The following is a 13,711-nucleotide window of genomic DNA, read 5'->3' as shown; positions in this document are numbered from 1 at the left end:
CAAGTTGCCATCATACAAACTGAGGCAGCAGACTTTGTGAAAATTAATATTTGTGTCATTCTCAAAACATTTGGCCACGACTGTACACTACTACACTGTTCTGGGCATTTGAATGATGCATATATACATCAAGTTGCTGTCCACTGACTGTGCCGTGCTGTGGGAGGAAGGGAGAGAGAGGGGGGGAGGGAGGGAGGTGAGGAGACCACATCGTGGCTGCAAATGGCAGCTTCTGTGACACAACAGAAGAGGGGGAGTGAGAGAAGAGAGGCAGGGAGCGAGTGAGTGAGCAAGAAACAGTGAGAGAGTGAGAGAAAAAGAGAGAACTGCAGCCAGGAGAACTAGATCAGATTGCAAAGATTGATAGAGGGGCTGTTCAGCTAATAAGCAGAGTTAATTTTCTCTCTTTAATTCTCCAGTTTTATGGGAAATGTGACGAGGGACTTAAATGTGTCTAAAGATTGTGACCGAATAGAAGTGCTGAAGGAGTTCATAAGATGGGGATACAAAGCCTTTTTTCACATTTGGAAGTTCTCAGATACCTTTTTTTACGCCCAGCAGCAGAGGACAAACTGAGGACGGAGTGATTCAGTCAGAAAAAGAAAAGTCACCAGTTTTTCATAGTTTTTGTCTTTGTGGGGAGCGACTGACACCTGGTGCATTTATTGTATGTGCAAAATGTATGTCGGGGAAACTCCCTGACTGCAACCAACAGAGGAAGGATAGAAAACAGAAATAGAGATCAACAATGAAGAAATTCAAAGGGTTTCTGTGCCTGTGGCTGAAAAGGATGGAGTGGTTCTACCCTTAGGAATCACAGAGAGAGAGAGACCAGCTCTGGTGGCTTAAACTCAAAGGGAAGAATGATGCTTCAGTTTGGCTAGCTGGTATATGAGCTAGGAGGATACTGTATTTCAGCTCTAAAGTGGGGGAAGAAAAGACCAGGTGGATAATATAAGGTAAGAAAGGAACTAATCAAACTTCACATCAAGTTTGATGCTGCTCTTTTAACAAATCCTTTTCCTCATCATTGCTGTAATATTGGTTGGAACAGCAATAACGTTATTGGGTTTAGTGTAATTGTAAATACAATGTCCCTTATCTTCTCCCATCTAAGTTCATATTGTACAGGTATGTTGCTCTGTAAGAGAGAAGGCAACTCTTCGAGTCGATACAGTGACGCTTTCCTCATTAACATAATAGAATATGAGTTGTGTATATGATCCTCCTGGCACTTGCATACAGTATCATGTCACACCTTCAGCTGGTATGAGATAGGACTGTATGATGCTTAGCTTATACCTGTTCCAGACAGTCCTACATAAAAAAAATATGTTGCGGTCTCAAACATGATACACATTCTACACTCATATTTATAAGTAAATGTCTAAGTCCACTGACTATACATAATTCTCTGAGGTAAATCCATTAACAGAACATAATGATTGAGGACCACTAGTTGCGTTTGTGACAGTAGTTTTTGGCATGATTCGCACTTCAGATTTTCTGAACGGATAAAAGTAGATACAGTTGAAGTCGGAAGTTTACATACACTTATGTTGGAGTCATTATAACTTGTTTTTCAACCACTCTACAAATTTCTTGTTAACAATCTATAGTTTTGGAATGTCGGTTAGGACATCTTCTTTGTGCATGACACAAGTAGTTTTTCTAACAATTGTTTACAGACAGATTATTTCACTTAAAATGTATTGTATCACAATTCCAGTGGGTCAGAAGTTTACATACACTAAGTTGACTGTGCCAGCTTGCAAAATTCCAGAAAATGATGTCATGGCAATTTTAGTCAATTGGAAGTGTACCTGTGGATGTATTTCAAGGCCTACCTTCAAACTCAGTGCCTCTTGGCTTGACATCATGAGACAATCAAAAGAAATCTGTTTGGCCATAATGACCATCGTTATGTTTGGAGAAAATAAGGGCGAGGAACACCATCCCAACCGTGAAGCACGGAGGTGAGCGTATCATGTTGTGGGGGTGCTTTGCTGCAGGAGGGACTGGTGCAATTCACAAAATAGATGGCATCATGAGGTAGGAAAATTATGTGGATATATTGAAGCAACATCTCAAGACATCAGTCAGGAAGTTAAAGCTTGGTCGCAAATGGATCTTCCAAATGGACAATCACCCCAAGCATACTTCCAAAGTTGTGACAAAATGACTTAAGGACAACAAAGTCAAGGTATTGGAGAGGCCATCACAAAGCCCTGACCTCAACCCTATAGGGCAGAACTGAAAAAGCATGTGTGAGCAAGGAGGCCTACAAACCTGACTCAGTTACACTAGCTCTGTCAGGAGGAATGGGCCAAAATGCATCCAACTTATTGTGGGAAGCTTGTGGAAGGCTACCCGAAACAATTGACCCAAGTTAAACAATGTAAAGGCAATGCTACCAAATACTAATTGAGTGTATGTAACGTCTGACCCACTGGGAATGTGATGAAAGAAATAAAAGCTGAAATAAATCATTCTCTCTACTATTATTCTGACATTTCACATTCTTAAAATAAAGTGGTGATCCTAACTGACCTAAGGCAGGACATTTATGACAGGAATTCTGAAAAACTGAGTTTTGATGTATTTGGCTAAACTTCCGACTTCAATTGTATACTTGAATATTAAACTGAATACAAGACAGACATTTGTATAATTACAAAAATGAAAGCAGTTCATTTTGGATAATGCATACATTGTACCCTTGATAATGTATAGAGCTTTGTCCAGCTGACAGCTGTCATGAATTAAATCCATAGGAATGCTGTATGATCTGAGTGCATCTCCCAAAAGTACTGCACTCAAGATACAACTAAAGAGTTTAAAATACCAAGAGGATTCAAGTTGATGTACAGTCGTGCTCTGTTTCCCAGATGGATAAATTACCACATCCTGCCTGCCTGTTATCTCAATAGCACACCAGCACACCACAAACATTATCTTCATGTTGCATTCATACATGACGCCATTAAAATGTATTAAAAGAATGAAGTCATTATACATACTTGATCTCATATTTGAACATGTGCTCAGATATTAAAAACTAATTTTAAATGGCACTTAAAATGCAGAATACTTCAGGACATTTCAGAGTTCTATTATTTCTCCTGACCTGCGCAGCATGTTGCACTAATAGCAATACAGATGTAAATCTATATAAGAGAAGACGCACAATAAAGTGTATATTTTAAAAAGTACTCAGTGGTTCCCTCAGTGAGTAGAACAGTAAGTAAAATACTACGTGCAAGTGCCCCCTAGTGGGATTGACCTGTCATCACTTAATTTATCAAGAGGTGGATGAAAAATGGACCACAGGAGATATTCAGCCAGCTTGTCTTGTCCAGTAATACATAAATAGAAGAGACGATGGAGGATCATTAAATCAAATTAAACGGTGACAAAAAGAACACAGATCTGCCCTGTAGCAATGAATGACTATGATACACAAACACAAACATGCAAATGCTCACACAAACACACACACGCTTATCTCTTTGGTTCCAGCTGAACAGTAACTTCAGATGGCGTCTGAAACAAGATATTAATCCCAGTCCACGGGACGATAGAGTGTGACTCATCAATCTGTCTTTTATCTGGAGAGACACATACCGATAAAGAAAAGAAAGGACTTCATCATCAGAGGTGACCTTTCTATTGCCTTGGTCAAATCCTGTCAAACTGTTCATGTTGAATAAAGGTCACTGTGATAGAAATAGAATGAATAGTAGTATTTCTATTTTTATGTTCACTACATTATTATATTGTCCAAAGCATACAATGTAGTAACAAACCTCCCATGTAACTGCCCATGGCAGATACTGTACAGTACTGTACCATGGTTAAGATGTGAGCTACTCTATAGGAAAGTACCTGTAGGTCACTTGAGACTACACTAGTGAAGAGGGTGTATAGGAAAATACACTGACATCTGAACCTGATCTCTTCCTCGACAATGGATGTGGGTAGTGGCCTCGATCGCAGTCGCCGGTTCAATTTCCTACCTCCTTGAGATGGAGTGCCCCCCTTTCCCCTAGGCCTAATCTTCTTAGGATCATTCAAAGCAATACACCTTACCTGCACCCTCAAATCACCTCCATACTTGGCGTGTGTGTGTGTGTGTGTGCTCCTGGAAGCAACTGTACTAAAGTTATATGTGAGTAATAACCACATCATACGTTCTATATAGACGCCCTCATGAGTTCTATCATTTGGTTGTTATTTCAGACGCAACAAAGTCATCCAGAAGTCAAGTTATTTTAAAGTGAAAGGAATGACAATGAACAACTTACCATAAATAGAAATGCAGCAAAATGGTGTCACACAAGGTGCGACTTCCGTCACGTGCCGTGGTATTTTTGGCATTGCCTCTGCAGACCTGTCATTTCTCACTCACACACACCGTCGTCCCCCCCCCCACAAACAGAAACATAAGGGAATCTCACTCACACACACCGTCGTACCCCCCCCCACACAAACAGAAACATAAGTGAATCTCACTCATACACACCGTCATACACCCCCCACACAAACAGAAACATAAGGGAATCTCACTCACACACACACACTGTCATACCCCCCCCACACAAACAGAAACATAAAGGAATCTCACTCACACACACCGTCATACCCCCCCACACAAACAGAAACATAAGGGAATCTCACTCACACACACACCGTCATACCCCCCACACAAACAGAAACATAAGGGAATCTCACTCACACACACCGTCATACCCCCCCCCCACACAAACAGAAACATAAGGGAATCTCACTCACACACACCGTCATACCCCCACACAAACAGAAACATAAGGGAATCTCACTCACACACACCGTCATACCCCCCCACACAAACAGAAACATAAGGGAATCTCACTCACACACACCGTCATACCCCCCCACACAAACAGAAACATAAGGGAATCTCACTCACACACACCGTCATACCCCCCCACACAAACAGAAACATAAGGAAATCTACTGAATTTTAACGTCAATATCTCAATAAAAGCTATAACACATAAATATGCGACAAATAGGGCCAAAGTCATAACTATAGTTTGTCTACTCATGCATGTGTTCCATTTGCAACATAAGACAAGGGGATTGGTGACAATATACTTCATAGGCTTAATCTACTCTATTCTCAGCTGTGTTATAAAGACGTCACAAAAACTGTCGATTCTGAAAAACCTTGGCATTTTAAGGCAAACATTCTCTGATATTTCTGAGAGAGTTCCAAATCAAAGTCCATTGCCTGACAACCTATTCATGCAGCACGTTGCTAAATGCTTTCTTTAGCAGAGACCTGGAGGCACTTATCTAATGACTTGAAACACACACAGGCAGTTTTACTTTCATTTGAACAATTCATGTGTTACCTGATATACTACTACAGTATGATAGCGGCGTTGGTAGTCTAAAGGGGATAAGAGGCCAGCCTGGTCGTGCATGTACTGCAAAAGATGACACAGGGTAAAAACATACTGAAATGCTGAAACCATCTATATACTATGCCTTTTTTGCGATATTTGTGATTAGTTCAAGTGATTTACAGTGCATTCGGAAAGTATTGAGACCTCTTGCCTTTTTCCACATTTTGTTACGTAACAGCCTAAAATTGTTGTGTTTTTTAAATTCCTCATCAATCTACACACAATACCCCATTATGACAAAGCGAAAAAAATGTATTTAGCATTTTTTTGCAAATGTATTAAAAATTAAAAACAGAAATACCTTGTTTACGTAAGTATTCAGACCCTTTCCTATGAGACTCGAAATTGTGCTCAGGTGCATCCTGTTTCCATTGATCATCCTTGAGAGGTTTCTACAACTTGATCGGAGTCCACCTGTGGTAAATTAAATTGATTGGACATGATTTGGAAAGGCACACACCTGTCTACATAAGGTCTTACAGTTGACAGTGCATGTCAGAGCAAAAACCAAGCCATGAGGTCGAATGGAATTGTCCGTAGAGCCCCGAGACAGGATTGTGTCGAGGCAAAAACATTTCTGCAGCATTGAAATTCCCCAAGAACACAGTGGCCTAAATAATTTGTAAATGGAAGACATTTGAAACCACCAAGGCTTTGCTTTGTCATTATGGGGTATTGTGTGCATTTTTAGAATAAGGCTATAATGTAGCAAAATGTGGAAAAAGTCAAGGGGTCTGAATACCTTTCGAATGCACTGTATTGTATTTCTGCAGTAACACTAGTGGGGAAGTGTGAGACATTATCAGGGGACAATTAAATCCTTTGGAAGAGGACATGACTGTCATAATATATTATAGCAACTGAGAAAGGGCTCTGTTGGACGTGGCTGTAGAGCACAGCAGACTACTGTGTGTTCATAGTGAATGGAATGAGACTAAGAGGCTGTGGTAGAGAGAGGGAAGGACCAGAGGTATTTGATAGAGCACATCAGTGGGCGGTTGTACACCATCAGTCAAGCCTTCCGAGTGTTGATCAGTGGGAGAGCATTTCCATCTAAAAGGACCCATGAGCAACAACATGTGAAGTTTATAGGAGCATGCCAAATTGGATATCAAATGAAAGCTAAGAGTCTATATTTATTTTAAATGAAGGCATACATATATTATTCAACCATTTTCCATCCTAAAAATTAGGAATACTCAAAGGCTTTGATTTCTGGCCAAACAGATGGAAAAGGGGTCTTAGACAACATCTACCAGAAAAAGTCTTAAAAGTTATTAGAAATACATCAAAACACAATAATGTTGAAGTAAAGACCTCTGCCAACTAATATCAACACTTATACTTTGTTTTGGAGAAAGTATTTGCCTTCTGCAAGTTGAAGAAACATTGCCTTGTGACTTGTAATTCTGTTACCAAAAACCCATGTCTTTAATACGTTTTAGGATTCCTCACCCTTGTGAGGGACAGTAATGAAAGATCACAGAAGCAACAAGTAATGTTGCACCTACCAGTTAGTTATAGTGTATTAATTGGTAACGTAATTACAGAAACCTCTGTAACAGAATTACGGCAATTGAATAGGCTACAATGGGAAATCATAGTAGCCACAAACCACAGGTGGGTCACTTGCTACTGTCCTCCCTTCCACTTGCATACTGTTATGTTCAGCTCATAAGACTTTAAAAAAAAAATTCTGTTGTCTGTTAGTGAAAGCAAGACTGTGAAAACAGTCTGGACAACCCCTCCCTCTCCCTCGCTCTCTCTCTCTGCTGCTCTCTCTCTCCCTCTCCAGTTAATGTCACCTTTCCCGGTTCTTACTGATACCTACCATGACGTCTACCACCTACCCTCTTTACTGTAACAAGCATCCTCAACCACTGAGCACCGACCGACATCAGACATTCATGGATGTTGAAAAGTAGTTTAAATTTGGTCAGTCACGCCCTGGTAGGACCAGATTTGTGTCAATCGTAGACATCTTTGTTTCACAAGTTTGGACAACACGGAACAGTACAGTTTAGCACAGTAGAGTAAAGTACAGTATAATGTATTGTATTGTACACTACTGTACTGAACATATCTACTCTACTGTACTGTACTAAATTCTACTTCCACATTTCTGTGCTGTTCTGTTCTCTATCAATCAATGAAGCCCTTTTTACATCAGCAGATGTCAAAAAGTGCTAATACAGATACTCAACCTAAAACCCCAAAGAGCAAACAATGCAGATGTCGAAGCACAGTGGCTAGGAAAAACACCCTAGAAAGACAGGAACATAGGAAGAAACCTAGAGAGGAACCAGAATCTGAGGGGTCCTCTTCTGTCTATGCTAGGTGATTATAAGAGTACATGGCCATTAAGGTACAGATCATTCTTCATGATGTTCAAATGTCCATAAATGACCAAATAAATGGTCAAATAATAATCACAGTGTTTTTTGAGGGTGCAACAGTTCAGCAGAGTGAGAGAGAGAGAGAGAGAGAGAGAGAGAGAGAGAGAGAGAGAATCATTAGATGAGACTGGAGGATTACACCAGATAGGATAGACTTACCATAACCCACCGGCACATAGACTATTGCAGCATAGATACTGGGGACTGAGAGAGGGGAGGTGGGGGACCCTGTGGCCCCAACCAAATTTACACCCAGGCAGGGCCAACCAGTTAGGATATAACCCCATCCATTTTGCCAAAGCACAGCCCCCACACCACCAAAGGAATATCAACAGACCACTAACTTACTACCCTGAGACAAGGTCCAGTATAGCGCACACAGATCTTCCCCACCGCACAAGGGGGCGCAAAACTGGACAGGAAGATCACATCTGTGACTCAACCCACTCAAGTCGAGAATAGTGAAAAAATCCTGGAATGACGTGATGCATCCCTCCTAGGGAAAGCATGGGAGAGCGTGATCAAGCTAGTGACTCAGTCCCTGTAATAGGGTCGGAGGCAGAGAATCCCAGTGGAGAGAGTGGAGCTGGCCAGGAAAAAGACATCAAGGGTGATTCCTCAATTCAGTGCCTTGCCGTTCACCTTTGCACCACTGGGCCAGACTACACCCAATCATAGGACGTACTGAAGAGATGAGTCTTCAGTAAAAACTTAAAGGTTGAGACCGAGTCTGCATCTCTCACATGGATCGGCAGACCATTCCATAAAAATGTAGCTCTTTAGGAGAAAGCCCTGACTCCAGCTGTTTACTTAGAAGTTCTAGGAACAATAAGGAGGCCTGCGTCTTGTGACCATAGCGTATGTGTGGGTATATATGGCAGAACCATATTCGAGTGATACGTAGAAGCAAGTCCATGTAATGCTTTGTAGGATTACAGTAAATCTTTAAATCAGCCCTAGCCTTAACAGGAAGCCAATAGAGGCTAGCACTGGAGTAATATGATAATTTTGAAGGGTTCTAGTCAAGATTCTAGTAGCCGTATTTTCCACTAGCTGAAGTTTATTTAGTGCCTTATCCGGTAGCCGGAGAGTAGACCATAGCAGTAGTCTAATCTTGAAGTGACAAAAGCATGGATTAGCTTTTCTGCATCAATTTGGGACAAATGTTTCAGATTTCTTTGCAATGTTACAGAGATGGGGGAAAAGCGACTCTTTAAATATTTTTGATGTGTTCGTCAAAAGAGAGATCATGGCCCAGATTAACGGCAGGTCCTTAGCAGTATGATTTGAGACGACTATCGAGATTCATTGTCAGATCCACAGATCTCTTTTTTTTGGGGGGGGTCTAGAATTAGAAACTCAGTTTTGTCCAAATTTAAAAGCAAACCATTTTCCGCCATCCACTTCCTTATGCCTGAAAACAGGTTTACAGGGTAGGCACCTTGTTTCATTGAAATGTACATTTATGTGTTTTCTGCATAGCAGTGAAAGTTGATAATGTGGTTCTGAATGACATCACCAAGAGGTAGCATATATAAAGAAAACAATAGTGGTCTTAGAATGGAACCTTGAGGAACAAGGATCCACAGAGACAAACTGACATCTTTCAGACAGATAAGACCTAAACCATTGTTGAGAGGAATGAGAGATTCGATATAGGCTGATAGGTTTTTAATTTTCAGAGTCAAGGTTATGCTCTTTCATGAAAGTCTTTATTACTGCCGCTTTTAGTGAGTTTGGTACAAATCCAGAGGACAGGGAGCCATTCACTACATTATTACATAGGAGGGCCAAGCACAGGAAATAGCTCTTTCAGTAGTTTAGTTGGAATAGGGTTCAGTAGGGTTGGAATAGGGTCCAGTAGATAGCTGGAAGGTTTTGAGGCCATGTCTATTTTAGAAATATACATGATTTTTAAAAAGTGTAAATGATTTGTTTTTAATCTCGTCATTTAGGTTGGAAAAGTGGGCTGATCGAGCAGCAGTGAGGGCTTTTCAATATTACACGGTACTGTCTTCCCAAACTAGACGGAAGACTTCCAATTTGGTGGAGCACCCTTTCTGTTGCAATTTTCGGGCAGCTTGTTTCAGGGCTAGGGTATTTTCTGTATACTATGGAGCTAGTTTCTTGGGAAATTTTGTTTTTGTTTTTAGCAGTGCAACCACATCTAGGGCATTACACAAGGTAAAGTTTAGATCCTTGGTTAGGTGGTTAAATTATTTTTGTAGTCCAACATCCTTGTGTAGGTGGAAGGAGTCTGGAACGGCATCTAGGAATCTTTGGGTTGTCTGACAATTTATAGCGCAGCTTTTGAAAATCCTTAGTTGGGGTCTAAGCAAATGATTTGTTACGATTGCAAACATAATAAGATTGTGATAATAAGATTGGTCCAAAAGTCCAGGATTTTGAGGAAAAACATTTAGATCCTCAATATCTATTCTACAGGACAAAACTAGATCCAGGGTATGATTTTGGCGATGCTTAGGTTCCGAGACATGTTGGACAAAACTTGATGATAGCTCTGAAAGCCTTTTCGAGTGGGTCTGTGGACTTGTGAATATTGAAATCATCAAAAATGTTCAAATGATCTCCCATGACTACGAGGTACGATGTGAATTCAGGGAACTCAGTGAGGAACGCTGTATATGTCCCAGGAGGCCTGTAAAACAGTAGCTTTAAAAAGTTATTGAGTCGGCTGCATAGTTCCCTTTCAGTTGTTCACTCAATATAACATACTATGGGGAGTCAACGACAAATCCTGAAGCAAACCGATATCACGCCCAATGGATGCCAAGCCCACCCCGGGAGCCCTCCCCTCCTGGCTCTTAACTGCCCCATTGGAAACATGTCCTGTGAATCATAGTGTAATATTTTTGTCACCCATACCCTTTATGTACTGTATATCATTTTCAATACTTGTTAATAATTCCTGGAAGAACATTTCTCAAAATTGACAAACTTTTCAAGCACACGAAGGCTACGAGATTCGGCTCCAACTTAGGTGTCTGTTAGTTGGGAGAGAGTACTCGTCCCCCTAGATGTTTCAAGTTTTGGGTCTTGGTATCCGTTTTGTGTTTGCTAAAGGCTAAATACATTCTGCTCTGCTTGGGTAGCTAATGCTTCATTGCTTGGGTAGGATTTTGTGTTGGCTAAAACCCACTACTGTCTGCTCTGCTTGTGTAGCCGGTGCTTCCTTGCTTGGGTAAGATGGTCAGTGGAAAGACTTCAAAAAGGCTAACCAGCAGAATTTGAGCCGCTGACTGTGCCCTAGGGCATGTGGTTTCACAATGAAAATGAAAGATACTCATGAGTGCTGTCCTGTTGCCTGGGGTGGGAACACCCTCAGGAAGCCTTGGGTCAGACCGTTCGTGTGGGTGGTCTCCAGCTGGTTCTGGACACCACCCTCTGCAACTGGATCCTGAACTTCCTGATAGGCAGACCACAGGTTGTGAGGAGTGGCAACAACACCTCCTCCACACTGACTCTTAACACAGCCCCCCCCCCAGGGGTGTGTCCTCTGCTGTACTCCCTGTTCACCCACTACTGCGTAGCCTTGCAAGACACCAACTGCGTCAGCAAGTTTAATGACGACACCACGATTGTAGGCCTGATAACTGACAAAGATGAGTCAGCCTATAGGGAGGAGCTAAGTGAACTGGCATTGTGGTGTTATGACAACAACCTCTCCATCAACGTCAGCAAAACAAAGGAGTTGATTGTTTACTTTAGGAAGCAGAGGGGGAACATGCCCCGTTCCACATCAACATGACTGCAGTAGAGAAAGTCACTAGTTTGAAGTTCCTCGGCGTCCACATCACCAAGGACAACACCACCACACTGGTCAAGAGGGTGCAATAGCATCTCTACTTCCTAAGGTGGCTGAAGAAAGTCGGCATTCCACCCCTGGTCCCCTCCACATACTACTGCTGCACCATTGAGAGCTTCCTGACCGGTTGCATCAAGTTTCAAGTTTCCAGTTTTTAATGTCACATGCATATGTAGCAGTGTGATGTTGTTCCCCTAGATTATGCACCAAGTTACACACAAGGACCAATTCAAATAGGCCAGGTCAAGAGGGGATGTTAATAATTTGATAATAATAATAATAATTCAGTGTATTATTTTTTAAACTTCAACTGCATAGCTATTGTTTTTCTTTAGTGTACAAACACTTTTCATATCAATATTGTACATACATGTGATTGTAAAAGTTATTTCCTTTTGGCACTCTTTTGCCTGACCTTCGGCTAGCAAGGTGCCTGAGAGCTAAGACTGTGCCAAGGGTTAACATAATGTGTGTTGTCTCTTCGTGTGCAGGGCAAATAAAAAATAATTCAACTAGCAGACCTCCAGTTGTGGCACCGTCCTAATTAAAAGTACACAACGCAGAACGAACCACGTTACACGTATGTACAGTGAAATTCTTTCTTACACACTCTAACCCCAACAATGCAGTAATCAATAACGATGTAATGGATAAAATAACAAGGTAGAACAAAAACTCACAAGATATAAGAGTAAGAAATAAGAACACGATGAAGTAGGTTAGCATACTATATACAGGGTCAGTTCCAGTACCCTATTTACAATGGGCAGGGACACTAGATCGATAGAGGTAGATACAGTTGAAGTTGGAAGTTTACATACACTTAGGTTGGATTCATTAAAACCCGTTTCTCAACCACTCCACAAATTTCTTGTAAACAAACTATAGTTTTGACAAGTTGGTTAGGACATCTACTTTGTGCATGACACAAGTCATTTTTCCAACAATTGTTTACATACAGATTATTTCACTTTACAGTTCACTGTATCACAATTCCAGTGGGTCAGATGTTTACATACACTAAGTTGACTGTGCCTTTAAAAAGTTTAAAAATACCAGAAAATGCTGTCATGACTTTATGAGCTAAATGGCTAATTGACATCATTTGAGTCAATTGGAGGTCCACCTTTGGATGCATTTCAAGGCCTACCTTCAAACTCAGTGCCTCTTTGCTTGGCATCATGGGAAAGTCAAAATAAATCAGTCAAGGACTCAGAAAATAAAATGTAGACCTTCACAAATCTGGTTCATCCTTGGGAGCAATTTCCAAACGCCTGAAGGTACCACGTTCATTTGTACAAACAATAGTATGCAAGTATAAACACCATGGGACCACACAGCTGTCATTCCAGATGCCGAGCAGTTGTCATACAAGGCGGTGATGCAACCGGTCAGGATGCTCTCGATGGTGCACTTGTAGAACCTTTTGAGGATCTGGAGACCAATGCAAAATCTTTTCAGTCTCCTGAGGGGGAAAAGGTTTTGTCGTGCCCTCTTCACGACTGTCTTGGTATGTTTGGACCATGATAGTTCATTGGAACTTGAGACTCTCAACCCGCTCCACTACAGCCCCGTCGATGTTAATGAGGCCTGTTTGGCTCGCCTCTTCCTGTAGTCCACGATCAGCTCCTTTGTCTTGCTCACATTGAGGGAGAGGTTGTTGTTCTGGCACCACACAGCCAGTTCTTTGACCTCTTCCCTATAGGCCGTCTCATTGTTGTCTGTGATCAGGCTGTTGTGTTGTCAGCAAACTTGATGATGGTGTTGGAGTCGTGTTTGGCCACGCAGTCGTGGGTGAATAGTGAATGCAGGAGGGGACTAAGTACACACCCAGTGTTAAGGATCAGCGTGGCAGACATGTTGTTGCCTACTCTTACCACCTGGGTGGGCCCGTCAGGAAGTCCAGGATCCAGTTGCAGAGGGAGTGTTTAGTCCCATAGTCCTTAGCTTAGTGATGAGCTTCGTGGGCACTATGGTGTTGAATGCTGAGCTGTAAGTCTATGAACAGCATTCTCAAATAGGTGTTCCTTTTGTCAAGG

General features: G+C 41.6%; 1 protein-coding gene across 1 annotated transcript in view; it reads left to right on the top strand.

Moving 5' to 3' along the window:
- The first annotated feature begins 319 nt into the window (after window positions 1-319).
- Window positions 320-13,711, top strand: part of LOC135523966 (ATP-sensitive inward rectifier potassium channel 12-like) — a 30,027-nt gene continuing 16,635 nt past the window's right edge. The window contains exon 1 of the mRNA XM_064951017.1: window positions 320-959. The gene's annotated coding sequence lies outside the window, so the exon portion shown is untranslated. The remainder of the gene's footprint in view (window positions 960-13,711) is intronic.

Source organism: Oncorhynchus masou, chromosome 31 (genome assembly GCF_036934945.1).
Source record: "Oncorhynchus masou masou isolate Uvic2021 chromosome 31, UVic_Omas_1.1, whole genome shotgun sequence".
NCBI lineage: Eukaryota > Metazoa > Chordata > Actinopteri > Salmoniformes > Salmonidae > Oncorhynchus > Oncorhynchus masou.
The sequence above is the reverse complement of the archived record's forward strand: the minus strand, read 5'-3'. Positions and strand labels throughout refer to the sequence as shown.